Genomic DNA, 14,997 nt, shown 5'->3' on the forward strand with positions numbered 1-14,997 from the left:
CTGAATGATACTGCAGGGACAGATGTAGGACACTGTTTATCCTGCCATAACCCACTGGGTGGACTAGGGGAGAGTGTGAACTACAATATAAACTATGGTCCATGGGGTGTGGCAGTGCTCCAGGGTGTATTCACCAAATGCGATGAATGTACCTTACTGATGAAAGGGGATGTTGATATGGGTGGAGTACGGGGTGTAGGAGTGGGGTATTTGGGAACCTCTTAGTTTTTTAATATAACATTTTGTGTGATCTATTTATCATTTTAAAAAAAGACAATAAAAATTTTTAAAAAAATGTAAAAAACAAAATTTGTTATAAACCACTAAATTGCTATAAATTGGTGGGTTTTGACCTGCAGTTTGAAAACTACTTTACTTCCTACCAAAACCTCTTTATAAATCTCTAAGAATTCCAGTCACTACCAAAGCCTCCTCCATGATGGCTAGTCACCTCTGCAGTGCAATTTGAGATAGTACTGGTCATAACTCCCAGTCATTGGCCAATTTTCATAGGCTGCTCTCCACATATTCCTTTTTCTGACTAAAATCTACAAATCAACCAACAAACCTAATATGGAAAAAGTTACTCTCAGACATGATTTTTGTAAATTGACCATGTATCTGGCAACCTTTATGAACTTATTTATTAGAACTAATTGTTTTGGGGAAGATTCCTCAGAGTTCTGGATACAAGGTCATGTCATTTGTAAATACAAGAGTTTTACTTCTTTCTTTCCAATATGGATGCCTTTTCCTTGACAATTGTCCTGGCTAGAATCTCTAGTATGATATTGAATAAAAACAGTGAGAATTAACATCTTTGTCTTGGGAAATGGACTTGGCCCAGTGGTTAGGGCATCCATCTACCACATGGGAGGTCTGCGGTTCAAACACCGGGCCTCCTTGACCCGTGTAGAGCTGGCCCACGTGCAGTGCTGATGCGTGCAAGGAGTGCCATGCCACGCAGGGGTATCCCCTGTGTAGGGAAGCCCCACGTGCAAGGCGTGCACCCCATAAGGAGAGCTGCCCAGCATGAAAGAAAGTGCAGCCTGCCCAAGAATGGCGCTGCCCACATGGAGAGCTGACACAACAAGATGACGCAACAAAAAGAAACACAGATTCACATGCCGCTGACAACAACAGAAGCGGACAAAGAAGAACATGCAGCAAATAGACATAGAGAACAGACAACTGGGGCGGGGGGGGGTGCGGAATAAAATTTTTTTTTAAATCTTTGTCTTGTTCCTGATTAAATTACACTTTTATACATTGTCTGTCCATCAACAAAGATTTATAACTATTGTTTTATACAATAGTCTTTTAAAGCTAGAAGAATAAAACTTACAAACAAAAAACATTTATAGTTTTTTTTCTTTTTTTAATGTTTTATTTTTAAAAGATACATAGATCACACAAAATATTACATTAAAAAATATAGAGAAAAATATATAGGGGATTCCCATATATTACCTTTTATATTTACCCATGATACAGGCTCTGTATAGGTATTCAAGCTTGCCTAGTTTCCGGAGGGCTAATTAAGTGATATGGGTTGTGTGTGAATTCAAGCTTATCTAGTGTCCAGGAAGCCCCCAAGCCCTGAGAAGCCGAAACATAAATCTTTCATGCCAAATGCTTCCTACTACCACTCCCTAACCCCACTCTTTCCATTCTCTCTTATATGAAAGCAACCTGAAAACCCTGCTCAGGGCTCCTCAGTCTTTGGACATAAGTCTGCTAGGCCCAGGCAGCTGTTAATAAACCTTCCTTCTCAGAGAATTCTCACATCCTGGTCTTCAATATTGCGATCATCGAATCCTCTCTTTGCCAAACATTTTTGACGGCTCGTCCAGGATTGCTGCAAAGGCCAGAGACGGCAACGTTTAGTTGCCCCTCTCGGATGCCTCCAAGGAAGCTGGGAGGGCCCAGGTGAACCCTGGCCCAGGGCGCCCTGGACCCCTTTAGTCCAGAGAGAGGTTGTAGACTCCACCAGAGCCCTCCTGGAAGAAACCAGAGGCACCCAAGGGTTTGAAGGAAACCCTGAAAATGAAGCAGAGGAGCTCTGCACACCAGACGGGTAAGTCCCCCGGAGCATAGTATAGAAAAAGCCTGACTCTGAAAGTTAAAAGAGGAGCCTGATCACCTCGCAAGAAGACCTGAATACTCCCAGGAGTTTGGGAGGAAACCATCTTCTCTAGGTCTGAGAAAGAAAAGGAAGGAGGGTGGTTGTATGGATGTGATTGTGGAGACCGAGTGAGACGCAAAGAACCTTTGTGGGATGAGTGCAGAGTCCCAGTCCATGGTTCTATAGCAACCTCATATAGTTATAGGCAGTGGAGGGAAGTAGCTGTAAATGGACAAAGCCAAAGAATTGAATGAGTGTTGCGCAGCACCGACACAGGGTGAAAGCATGGGAAACACACAGAGTAAGACCCCATTAGGTTGCATGCTGAAAAACTTTCCCCAGGCACTCCATAGAGATGTACATGGCATAAAGTTTCAACCAGGAAAACTCAGGATCCTTTGTGAGCTAGAATGGCCAACTTTCAGCATAGGCTGGGCCCTGGAGGGCAACTTCAACCCCCAGATCATCTGTAAGGTTTATGACATGGTGACCGGAAACCCAGGGCACCCTGACCAGTTTCCATACATCGATGCCTGACAGGACACTGTGAGTCAAAGTCCATCCTGGTTAAAGAAATGCACTACTAAAGAAGTCAGGATTTGCCTGATACAAAGGCCCAGGGGTGCTGTCCAGGTGACCGGGTCAAACAAGCGCCTTATGAAAGGTCTAGAAAAGTGGACCAGAAATCTACTCCCAACCCACCCATGCTAAAGGAGCCAGATGAAGATCACCTCTCACTGCTTTATGCGATTACTCCTACAGGGCCAGTGCCGAGGAGTGAGGAAGAGGTACCTCACCTAAGTAGAGTAGCCTGATCACCACCACAGCCACCTTCTCTAAGTAGCACCGTCCCATCACCCCTGTAGCCGCTGCCTCCACCAATCTCAGGCCCCGGTGGCATAGTGCCGTATTCCCAGGCACAAGTGCCGACAGTCAGTCAGGAAGGAGCCCCCAAGAGACAACAACTCAGACCATGGGGATCCCCGGAAACAGGTACTACAGGGAGAGGGCCACCTACAGCTACCTCTCCATGAAATTCGAGCTCCAATCTATTTTGATGCCAATGGCCAGGTCCAAGGAGAAAACCGAATGTTCATATAACAACCCTTCCCTACCACTAACCTCTTGAACTGGAAAAGTCACACCCCATCATACTCGGAAAAGCCTCAGGCCGTGACAGATCTCTTCTAGTCCATCATGCAAACCCACAGACCCACCTGGGCCAACTGCAAACAACTCATTATTTTACTCAACTTTGAGGAAAGAACATGAGTCACACAAGGAGCCCTAACCAGGCTCAAAGAGCATCCACTTGTGGGAACCTTAGAAAGTGACCAATATGTCCGCACATACTTCCCAGATGATGACCCCCAATGGGATCCCAATGACGCAACTGGACCCAACGGACTGGAAACCTTCCACAGAGCCTTAGTCGAAGGGTTCAAAGCTGTAATTGTAAGGCAGTAAACATGGCTAAAACTGCCCAGGTCCTGCAGACTCTCGATGAAAGTCCTGCTCAGTTCTACCGTGCAAGGTGTGTAATGTATACACACCCTTCAACTCAGAAGGTCCCGAAAGCCAAACAATGGTCAATGCAGCATTTGTGTCCCAATCACAGGCTGACATTCGAAGAAAGCTACAGAAGTTAAACAGGTTCGCCGGTAAGAACATTTCCCAGCTCATGGAGGCAGCCACCAAAATCAACATCAACCACAATGTAGAAACCAAGAGGGAGGAAAACTGGAAAATGAAAAAGAAGGCAGACCTTCTCGCAGCAGCAACTGTCGAAAGAAAGAAAGCTCCCGTGTCAAGGAGTGTGAACTGGGATGCCCCTGCCCCAAGGAGGGGCCGCCTACCCCAAGGATGAAATCAGTGTGCATACTGCAAGGAGGAAGGGTACTGGAAGCAGAAGTGCCCCAACAGACCACTCGACTCCATCGCTTCCAAAAAGATGGCCAAAACATTAGCCAGGAAAGCAAACGAGGCACCACAAACTAAACACTGGGTTCGCAAAAATTCGGAAGGAAAGCCTGCAAATCAATTCATCAGACTTGTGGGAATAGAGGGCTCTGATGATGACGATTAGGACAGACCGGGCTCCTACTCTCTCAGCCCCGCGGAGCCTATGGTCGGAGTCCAAATTTGGGGCCACAGTATACACATGATGGTCGACACTGGAGCTCAATACTCTGTAATGATCAGGCCAGTTGGGCCATTATCAAAAGGGCAAGCCATCATTGGGGCAACTGGTAAGAGCGCCCAGCGGTTTTTCCTCCAAACCAGAACCTGTAACACTGGGGGCAAAGAAGTCACTCACAAGTTCTTGTTATCTCCCAGAATGCCCAGTCCCCCTTCTGGGTCAGGATCTGCTGTCTAAATTACAAGCTCAGATTACCTTTGCCACCATGGGCCAATCCATGCTAACATTTGGACCACCAAAGCCTCCAAAAGTGGCACTAACCCTCCCTCTGCAGGAAGAATGGAGACTCTTCTGCCTCACTGAAGCCGGCCAATTCATGGCTGTATCATGCCCCTTTGAAGATGTGTCCGAAGTATGGGCAGAAGGAAATCCAACAGGGATGGCAGATGCTATACCCCCAATTGTTGTTGAAATAAAGCCCACTGCCAGCCCAGTAAGCATAAAACAATATCCCATTCCACATGAAGCTCAAGAAAGAAAGAAAGGTTACGTATTCCAAGGTTGCTGAACAAAGGCATACTAAGGCCATGACAGTCCCCATGGAATACCCCACCCTTCCCAGTCAGAAAGGCCAATGGGGATTACCACCCGGTCCAGGACATGCAAGTGGTCAACTCAGCAGTAGTGACCCTATATCCAGCGGTCCCCAACCCTTACACTCTCCTCAGCTTGATACCCACATTGGCAGCCTACTTGTCATGCCTGGACCTCAAGGATGCTTTCTTCTGCATTCTGGTGGTACCCCAAAGTCAACCAATCTTCACCTTTATGATCTGAGCTCTGGCGAAAGCAACAACTTACCTGGGCACAGCTCCCTCAGGGATTAAAAAATGCGCCCACTATTTTTGGACAAGCCCTGGCCAAAGATCTTAAGTCCTTTGGGCCAAAAAGCCATAATTGTTTCCTCCTCTAATATGTAGATGATCTCATCCTCGGAAGTCCCACCTACCAAAACTGTGCCAGCTGAACCCACACCCTCTTAGAGCATCTGCAAGAGAAAGGTTATCGGGTGTCCAAAAGAAAAGCCCAAACCTGCCTGCCTCAAGTCAAATACTTGGGTTACAGAACAGCACAGGGGCCCCGTGAATTGAGACCTGAAAGAAAAGAGGCAATCTGCAGGATCCCTGAACCAAACACTCACCGAAAGTTACGAGAATTCCTTGGAGCGGCTGGATTCTGCCATATTTGGATCCCCAATTTTGGAGTCCTTACATGCCTTTTGTATGAAGCCACAAAGTGGGGAGACTGTGAACCCCTGCTCTGGGAGAGCCCACAGAAAAACACTTTCACTGCTCTCAAGCAGGCCCTAATGGAAGCACCAAGCCTTGGGCTTCCAGATCTCAGTAAACCATTCTACCTCTACATCCATAATCACCAGGGCATTGCAGTAGGAGTACTCACTCAGTACCTGGGTTCCTGGCAAAGACCTGTAACCTACTTATCCAAATAACTGGACACTATAGCCCAAGGATGGCTCTTGTGCCTACAAGCTGTAGCTGCTGTAGCAATGCTAACACTAGAAGCCATGAAATTAACTCTTGGGCAACCTATGATTGTTTGGGTTCCGGATATGGTGGTCACAGTCTTAGAAGCCAAAGGAACACACTGGCTTACTAAGAGCTGCCTGGTTAAATATCAAACCCTAATATGTGAAAATCCCTCCATCCAACTGGAACTTATAAAAACTCTGCTGGGAGGGAAACAGCTGTGACTCAATCAGTTGCCTCCTTGTGAAGGCAGGCTCGCCCACATGCTGTGGAGCGCCGCCCAGCCCGCAGGTGCCACGGAGAGCCAACTCAGCAAGGTGATGCAACAAAAAAGGGGAGACAAGCAAAAACACAGAAGAGCGCACAGCCAATGGACCCAGAGAACAGACAGCAAGCAAGCTGCAAGGGGGGAGGAGAAATAAAATAAAATAAATATAGACACAGAAGAACACACAGCAAATGGACACAGAGAGCAGGCAGCATGCAAAAAAAAAAAAAAAAAAAAGCCACAAGGGGGGATAAAAAAAAAATCTCTCCTGGGAGTTCAACCCATGACTGCCTCCAGACACTGCAAGAAGTGTGTTCCAGCAGGTTGGACCTCCAAGATCAGCCACTACCAAATCCCGACATGGAGTTCTTCACAGATGGAAGTAGCTTTGTTCAAGGCAGTAATCGGCGAGCGGGATATGCTGTGGTAACCTCTGACACCCCAGTAGAAGCCCAGCATCTCCCGGATAACACCTCGGCCCAAAAAGCTGAACTCATTGCATTCACCCAAGCCCTACAACTTGCGGCTGGGGCCAAGGTTAACATCTACACAGATTCCAAATATGCCTTCTGTACCCTCATGCACATGAAGCCTTATACAAGCAAAAAGGACTCATTAAGTCAGGAGGAAAGGATATTAAATGTGGCACACAGATTCTGGAACTACTAGAAGCAGTTTGGGAGCTCATCAAAGTGGCCATGATCCACTGCAAGGGATACCAGACAGGCCACAGCCCTGTCACTCAAGGGAATCAGAGGGCAGATGTTGAAGCAAAAAGAGTGGCACACGAGGGGCAGCCACCTGAAAGTTTGGCGGCTGCCCTTGTTTTCCAACCTTTAAACTACTGAAAACTCCAGTACACGCAGCAGGCACTCATTCCTCAGCCTCTAAATTATCAGATGCCTCAATATAACACAGGCTAAAAAGGAATGGATACTCACTGAGAACAGGACTCAGGGAACGGATGGATGGTGGTCACTACCCAATCACAGAACAGTCGTGCCCCAAATATTAGCCACAACCGTGGTACAAGACTACCATGAAGGGACACTCTTAGGAAAAACCCACCTTAAAGAAGTATTAGAAAGATTCTTCTACATCCCAAGTCTAGTGGCTATCACCCATGCCGTATGCCAGCAATGTGTGACATGTGCAAAACACAACCCTCACCAAGAATCCATGGGAGCCCCAGGAATCCAGCAAATCGGCAACGTGCCTCTCAAAGAACTAGTAGTTGATTTCACCAAAATGCCATCCAGGTATGCACCTTTTCCAGCTGGGTGGAAGCCTTCCCCACTTGAGCTGAGAAGGCAGAGGAAGTGGTCAAAGTTCTGCTCAGGGAAATCATCCCTTGCTATGGGCTACCCCTCTCAATTGGCTCCGACAACGGACCCGCCTTCATCTCCAAGATCACCCATAAGATGCCAAAGCACTGCACATCCAATGGAAAGTGCACACTGCTTATCACCCTCAAAGCTCAGGAAAAGTAGAGCAAATCAATCACATGATAAAGACTTACAGTGCCAAAATCTGCCAAGAAATTGGACTAACATGGCTGCAAGGACTCCTGAGTGCCCTCCTCCAAGTTCAAGCCAGCCCCAGCCAAAAGCTAGGTGGCCTGACCCCTTATGAAATCCTCTTTGAGAGGCCTCCCCACCTTAATCTGAAATATAGAAAGGGATCTCAGAGAAAAAGGGAACTTATCAATAGCTCAGCAAATGATCAGCTTAGGAAAAATTCTACAAAACCTGGATGACTGGGTCCAAGAAAGGACCCCAATAGCCTAAGCAGCTTCATACACCCGTACTGACCAGGAGATGAAGTCTGGGTCAAAGACTGGAAATTAGACCCACTAACCCCTCAATGGTGAGGATCCTTTTATCCACCCCCACTGCAGTTAAGGTGACTGAAATCACACCATAGCCGGGTCAAACGAGTTGCCCCAAAGTCTTAGACCTGTATTCCAGACACCCACAACTCAACCAAACTCATCTTAAAAAGAACAAAATGCCAAGCCCTGCTCCAGTCACACCCCGGAAGCTGAATGGTCCACACGGCTAAAGGTTGAGGACAGAACAACAAGCTCTGCTCCAAGCACACCCCGGAAGCTGATTTTGGTCTACGCACAGCTGAAGATCAAAAGTCCAGTCCAACCTCGGTTAGAAATGTCCCATTGCCTACTCCCCCTAATTTTAACCCTGACTCTCCCTTGGTCTAGGGTTGGGACCACAGAGTGTGAGCCATGTATCCAGCAGGTGTGAACAGAGGCCGCCCATATCAATAACACATTAATATATCATAGCCATTATACCTGTAAGGGCCATACAACCATCTGCCAGTTTCAAGGAGTCTCCTATGTCTGTAATATATCTGGCCAGTTTCTGGAGGGCCAATTAAGGGATCTGGGCTATGTGTGAACTGAAGCTTATCTAGTGTCCGGGAAGCCCCCAAGCTCTGAGAAGCCGAAACATAAATCTTTCTTATCAAATGCTCCCTAACCCCACTTTTTCCGTACTCTTTTGTATAAAAGCAACCTGAATACCCTGCTCTGGGCTCAGTCTTTAGACATAAGTCCACTAGGCCCAGCCAGCCGTTAATAAATCTTCCTTCTCAAGAGTCTCACATCCTGGTCTTCAATACTGCGATCACCAAATCCTCTCTCTGCCACAACACCTATGTAATTAGCTCTATTGGTGTTCTTTATTTCTTCATGTGGAATTAAGTTTTTATGTAATGTGCTTTAATTTCAGCCTGAAAGATTCCCTATAGTACTACATGTAGGGTAGATCTACTAGTGAAATTCCCTGAGTTTCTGTTTATCAGAGATTGCCTTAATTTATCCTTTATTTTTGAATGGCAGTTTTGCTCTATAGGGAGTTCTTGGTTGATAGTCTTTTTCATCCTGTGCTTTGAATATGTCATCCCACTGCCTTCTGACCTATATGATTTGATAAGAAATCAGTTATTAATTTTATTCCAGATCCCTTGTATGTGACCAGTCACTTCTTTCTTACTGCTTTCAAGATTCTGCCTTTATTGTTGTCACAGTACAGATCACAATGAGTTTATCCTATTGAAGTTTGTTGAACTTCTCCAATGTGTAGGTTAATGTTTTCACTCAAATGGGAAGCTTTCAGCCATTATTTCTTCAAGTAGTCTTTCTGTTGATTTCAATCTCTCTCCTCTCCTTCTGAGATTTCTGTTATACATACACTGGTACTCTCAATGGTGTCGTGCAGGTCTCTGAAGACTTTTTAAATTTTACTTCAATTATTTTTTCTTTGTTCCTCAGAATGGATAATTTCAACTGACCTATAGTCAAACTCAAGGATTCTTTCTTCTGCCTGCTAAAATCTGCTCTTGAGCCAATTCAGTGATTTTTTCAAAAAATTTCAATTATACTTTTCAACTCCAGAAATTCCATTTGGTTCATTTGTATAATTTCTATATCTTTATTGGTATTCACTATGTTGTCGGACATGATTCTGATACGTTCTTTAGATTTGGTTTCCTTTAGCTCTTTGAACATATTTAAAAAGCTGATTTAAAGTCTTTGTCTAGGGAAGCAGACTTGGCCCAATGGATAGGGCATCTGCCTACCACATGGGAGGTCCACAGTTCAAACCCCGGGCCTCCTTGACTTGTATGGAGCTGGCCCATGTGCAGTGCTGTTGCGCGCAAGGAGTGCCATGCCATGCAGGGGTGACCCCCACGTAGGGGAGCCCCACGTGCAAGGAGTGCGCCTCGTAAGGAGAGCCGCCCAGAGCAAAAGAAAGTGCAGCCTGCCTAAGAATGGCACCGCACACATGGAATGATGACACAACAAGATGACACAACAAAAAAGTAACACAGATTCCCGGTGCTGCTGATAAGGATAGAAGTGGTTACAGAAGAATACACAGAGAATGGACACAGAGAGCAGACAACTGGGGGGGGAAGGGGAGAGAGAAATAAAAAATAAATCTTAAAAAAAAAGTAAATAAGTCTTTGTCTAATAAATCCAATATATGAACTTCCTTAGGAACAGTTTCAATTGACTTTTTTCCAGTTTATGGGATACCTTTCTTATTTCTTTGTGCCTCTCATAATTTTTGTTGTAAAATGGACATTTTAAATAGTATATATAATGAGGCAACTCTGGAAATCAGATTCTCTCCTCTGCCCTCCCACTTCTCACTGCTGTTGACAATTCTGCCTTTGCCTTCACTTCCTACTTGTGAAGAGCCTTTAGGTAGCTAGAAATGAGCACTTAAGGCCTTCAAAGTCTTTCCTAAACATGCAGACAGCCCTTGGTATCCACATAGCCTTACGGATTCTAGATTCCAAGGAATATATTAGAGCTTCCAGAGCCCAACCATTTCCCTCCCCATTATCTCATGCCTCAGATTTTCGTTTTAAATTTTTTAGTTTATTTTTCCCCCAAATGTGATTGCCACCTCAGGCAGTGCAATGGTAAACAACTGACACTGATTGTTTTCAACAAATGTACCTGTGGGAAAAACAGTGAGGTTTTCCAGGGAACATTCAGACAGATCAAATAATGTCAGTTCTCTGTGAATGGGTTTTTAAAGAGCTCCAATTCCATTCTGACTTCTCCAGTGACTGCTAGGCTGCTAGCTTTCACTGTGAAATGTGGGATGTTGGATTTCAAGGCTATCACGGATTTGTTAGAAGTGGATGGGAACAGGGCATGTTAAAATGCCACAATGTTCACTGTTCTTAACCAAGAATTAGCTTTTCTTGAATATGTGCTTCCTGGGTTATTGCATGTCTTTGGTTAATTTTCAGAGTTCTGAAAAGAGTTGATTTCGAGAATATTTGCCCATGTTCTCATTCCTTGTATGGCAAAGAGGGTCTTCTTCAGAGTTCTTACACTGTCATTCCTAATAAAATTATCTAATCTATTAGTTATAATGTCAGGTGGCCCCTTTAGTCCTAGTTTCACTTTGTAAATCTTGCAACTCCTAATATTTATTTAAAACATTTTATTAAACATCTTTAATATAAATGAGAATTAACTTGAAATAGAAAGAATATCATGGGTATATGTGTATGATTCTCCAAACATAGTGGGGAGAGTGAGGAGAAAGCAGAGAAACTCATAAGTGTTTGGAAAATTAGATATAAACTTTGAAGGAGAAGAACAAGGTCATTCTTATTCCATTAGGTGAAATGAAAATGGTCGTATGTGCTTGCTTAATTTATTTACTTTTATAATAATTTTCTAATAACAAAAGGTAATAAAGATCCTAATAAACTAAAAAGAGCAAAGTAAACCCAAAGCAAGCAGTAAGAAGGAAATAATAAAGATAAGAACAGAAATCATTGAAATTCGAAGCAGAAAAACAATACAGGTCAAATAAAACCAAAAACTAGTTCTTAGGAAAGATCAAATTGATAAACATCTAGCAAGACTGAGAAAGAGAAAAATATGAAAAGACACAAATTACCAATGTCAACAATGAAAGAGGGGGTATACTATACAAACTGCAGGCATTAAAAGGATAATGAGGATGCCGCTGAGGACAACAAGAGCGGACAAAGAAACAAGATGCAGCAAACAGACACAGAGAACAGACGACGGGGTGGGGGTGGGGGAGTTAAATAAATAAATAAATCTTTGAAAAAAAAAAAAAGGATAATGAGGGAACCAGCAAGATGGCAACAAAGTATGGAGCTCCCAAGAGACAGCTTGTGCTACAGGAGAGTTAGTAATCACCCAAAGCTATCTAAAGCACCTGTTTGGGGACTCCAGGAGATCAGAAGAGTATCCTGCAACATCCTTGAAAGAATGGAAGGAGGAGACTGCCCATCTGCAGAGAAGATTTGTGAGTAGAGCACACCATGCCATGGAGGTCAGTGCCCATCCTCCACGGACAGTACAAGCTGCCTCCGGAGATATCCATGGCTGGAAGTGGAAGTTCCATTTCCCAAAAACGGGGAAGGAAGAGACGGTTGGGTACAAACTTCAGCTACTGATTAGTAAATTTAGCTGGCTAAAGTATAATCCTAAGAACAGCTAAAGTTTGAATCTATCCAAGTCAGAAAGAGGCCAGTAGCCGCCATTTTAACTCCACCCCTGGCATGAGGGGAAGTAGGGAAGATTGAAAATCACAGTTGACTATAAGGACCAGCTTCTTTCCACACAGATCAGATTGCAGCCCTAGCCTAAGGTAAGCCCCAACCCCTTCCCCAGCAGGGAGGAAGCTGGGCGGTCCTGCACCAGCCTCTCCAGGAAACTGCAGGCCAAGCCATGGAAGCTGGTGCACATTCTCCTATGGCAGTGCAAGCCACCTCAGGAGCTATTCTATACCTGGAATTGGAAGCTCCATTTCCCCAAAACAGGGGAGAAAGAGATGGTTGGCCATCGACTTCAGCTACTGATTAGTAAATTTGGCTGGCTAAAGTATAATCCTAAGAACAGCTAAAGTTTGAACCTGTCCAAGTGGGAAAGATGCCAGTAGCCACCATTTTGACTGCCACCAGCATGCAGGGAAGCTAGGCTGACAGAAAATCACAGTGATGGTAGGGACCAGCTTCTTTCCACCCAGATCGGACTGCAGTCCTAGCCTAGGCTCCAGCCCCACCTCTGGCAGGGAGGAAGCTGGTGGGACTACACCAGCCTCTCCAGCTAACTGCAGGTACATTTGGCTGGCATAAACTGAATAGTTAGACCTGGGGCTCCATCCCTACAGAGAGGAGCTGCGTTTCCTCAGCCTCTCCAGGCAACTGCAGGCATTTTCAGCCCCCACAAACTGATTTGTTGAGTGCCTTCAATTCCATTACCACCCATCCAACCCCATAGGATAGGAGGGGGCTAGGGTTTCTTCAGCCTCTCTGGGAAACTACAGGTGCTTTCAGCCCACACATACTGGATATTCAGGCACCTGTAACTCCATCTCTGTCCCCCAATAGGATAAGAGGAGAGTTGTATTTCCTCAGCCTCTCAGGGTCACTACAGGTGTTTCTGTCCCACACAGAATGAATAGTCAGACACCTATAGCTCCATCCCTGCCCACAATTAAGGTAGGAGGGGAGCTGGGTTTCTTCAGCCTTTCTGGGCAACAGCAGGCACTTTTGGCCTGTACAGCCTGGACTGGTGGGTAACTGTGGATCGACCCCCACCACACAACAGGATAGAAGGGAGGACTCTATATTCAGTCTCTCCAGGCAATACCAGGTACTCCCGGCCTACAGGGACTGAACTGTTGGGCACTGTGGATCCACGCCTTTCACCTAATAGGATAGGAGGGGGCTGATGTTTCCTCAGCCTCTCTGGGCAACAGCAGGCACTTTCGGCCTGCATGGACTGAACTGTTGGGTGTCAGTGGTTCTGTTTCCACCTCCTAAAGGGAAGAAGGGACAGTACTCTCTCAGCCTCTCAAGGCACATTCAGCCCACATGAATTAGATTGTTGAGCAGTCCAGAGGTCCATCCACACCCTGGGGGGAGTGGGGGTGTGGCATGATACATCAGTCTACCTGAGCAACTGCGGTCATTTTGGACCTGAATGGCTAAATTGCTGCCCACACCTGCAGCTCCATCCCCGCCCCAGGCAGGGAAGGAGGGGGTGTGAAGCTTCCTGGACAACCACAAAGGGTCTAGGCCTGCATGACTTGGATTAGTACACATGGCTGTGGCTCTGTCCCATCCCTGGCAAAGGAGAAATGTGGGTGAAGCTTCATCGGTCCCTGGGGCAATGAGGGTACCTTCAGCCTCTATAGCTCACAGTACCAACTATATCCATGGCTCCTACTACACAACCAGCAAGGAGAAAGAGCAAAAAAAGTCCTAAAGAGAGAAATTACAGCCAGAATAAACACATCTAATAAGCCAGATGCCAAGACACCAACAAAAATTACAACCCTTACCAAGAAACAGAAAGACATGGCCCAGTTAAAGGAGAAAGAAAAGCTTCCAGATGATATAAAGGAGTTGAGACAACTAATCATAGATGTTCCAACAAATCTCCTTAATAAATTCAATGAGATGGCTAAAGAGATTAAGGATATTAAGAAGATATTGGGGAAGCAAAAAGAAGAATTTGAAAGCATACATAGAAAAATAGATGTTTTGGTAAGAAAGGTGCAATAAATGAAATAAAAAATACACCGGAGTCATATAACAGCAGATTTGAAGAGGCAGAAGAAAGGATCGGTGAGCTTGAAAATATGGCCACCAAAAGGGACCATACAAAAGATAAGATGAAGAATGGAAAAATTTAACAAGGTCTCAGGGAACTAAATAACAGCAAGAGACGTACAGACATAGGTGTCATGGGTGTCCCAGAAGGTGAAGAGAAGGGAAAATGTGCAGAACTAATATTTGAAGAAATAATGGTAGAAAATTTCCCAATCCTCCTGAAGGATTTAGATATCCGTGTTCAAGAAGCACAATTTACTCCTTTCTGAATAAATCCAAATTGAGCAACTCTGAGACACATAATAATCAGAATGTCAAATGCCAAAGACAAAGAGAATTCTGAGAGCAGCAAGAGAAAAGCTGCTCATAACATACAAGGGATACCCAATAAGATTAGGTATTGATTTCTCAACAGAAACCATGGTGGCAAGAAGGCAGTGGTATGATATATTTAAGATACTCCAAGAAAAAAACTTCCAGCCAAGAATTTTATATCTGGCAAGAATGTCTTTCAAATACGTGGGTGAGTTTAGAATATTCAAAGATAAACAGAAACTGAGAGAGTTTATACAAAGAAACCAACCTTGCAAGAAATACTGAAGGGCATGCTATAGTCTGAAAAGACAGGGGAGAGAGGCTGTAAGAGTCTAGAAATGAAGATTATATCAGTAAAAGTAACAAAGTCTCAAAAGACTAGTAAAAATAAAATATGACAGATAAAACCCAAAGGTCAACATGGGTGAAGTAAGAACTGCCTTTACAGTAATAATATTGA

General features: G+C 44.8%; 1 protein-coding gene across 2 annotated transcripts in view; it reads right to left on the minus strand.

Annotated features, from left to right (window-relative positions):
- Positions 1-14,997, minus strand: part of SPMAP2L (sperm microtubule associated protein 2 like) — a 122,331-nt gene that overhangs the window by 17,842 nt on the left and 89,492 nt on the right. The window lies entirely within an intron of this gene.

The sequence above is a fragment of the Dasypus novemcinctus genome, chromosome 1, assembly GCF_030445035.2.
Source record: "Dasypus novemcinctus isolate mDasNov1 chromosome 1, mDasNov1.1.hap2, whole genome shotgun sequence".
In the NCBI taxonomy this organism is placed as follows: Eukaryota; Metazoa; Chordata; class Mammalia; order Cingulata; family Dasypodidae; genus Dasypus; species Dasypus novemcinctus.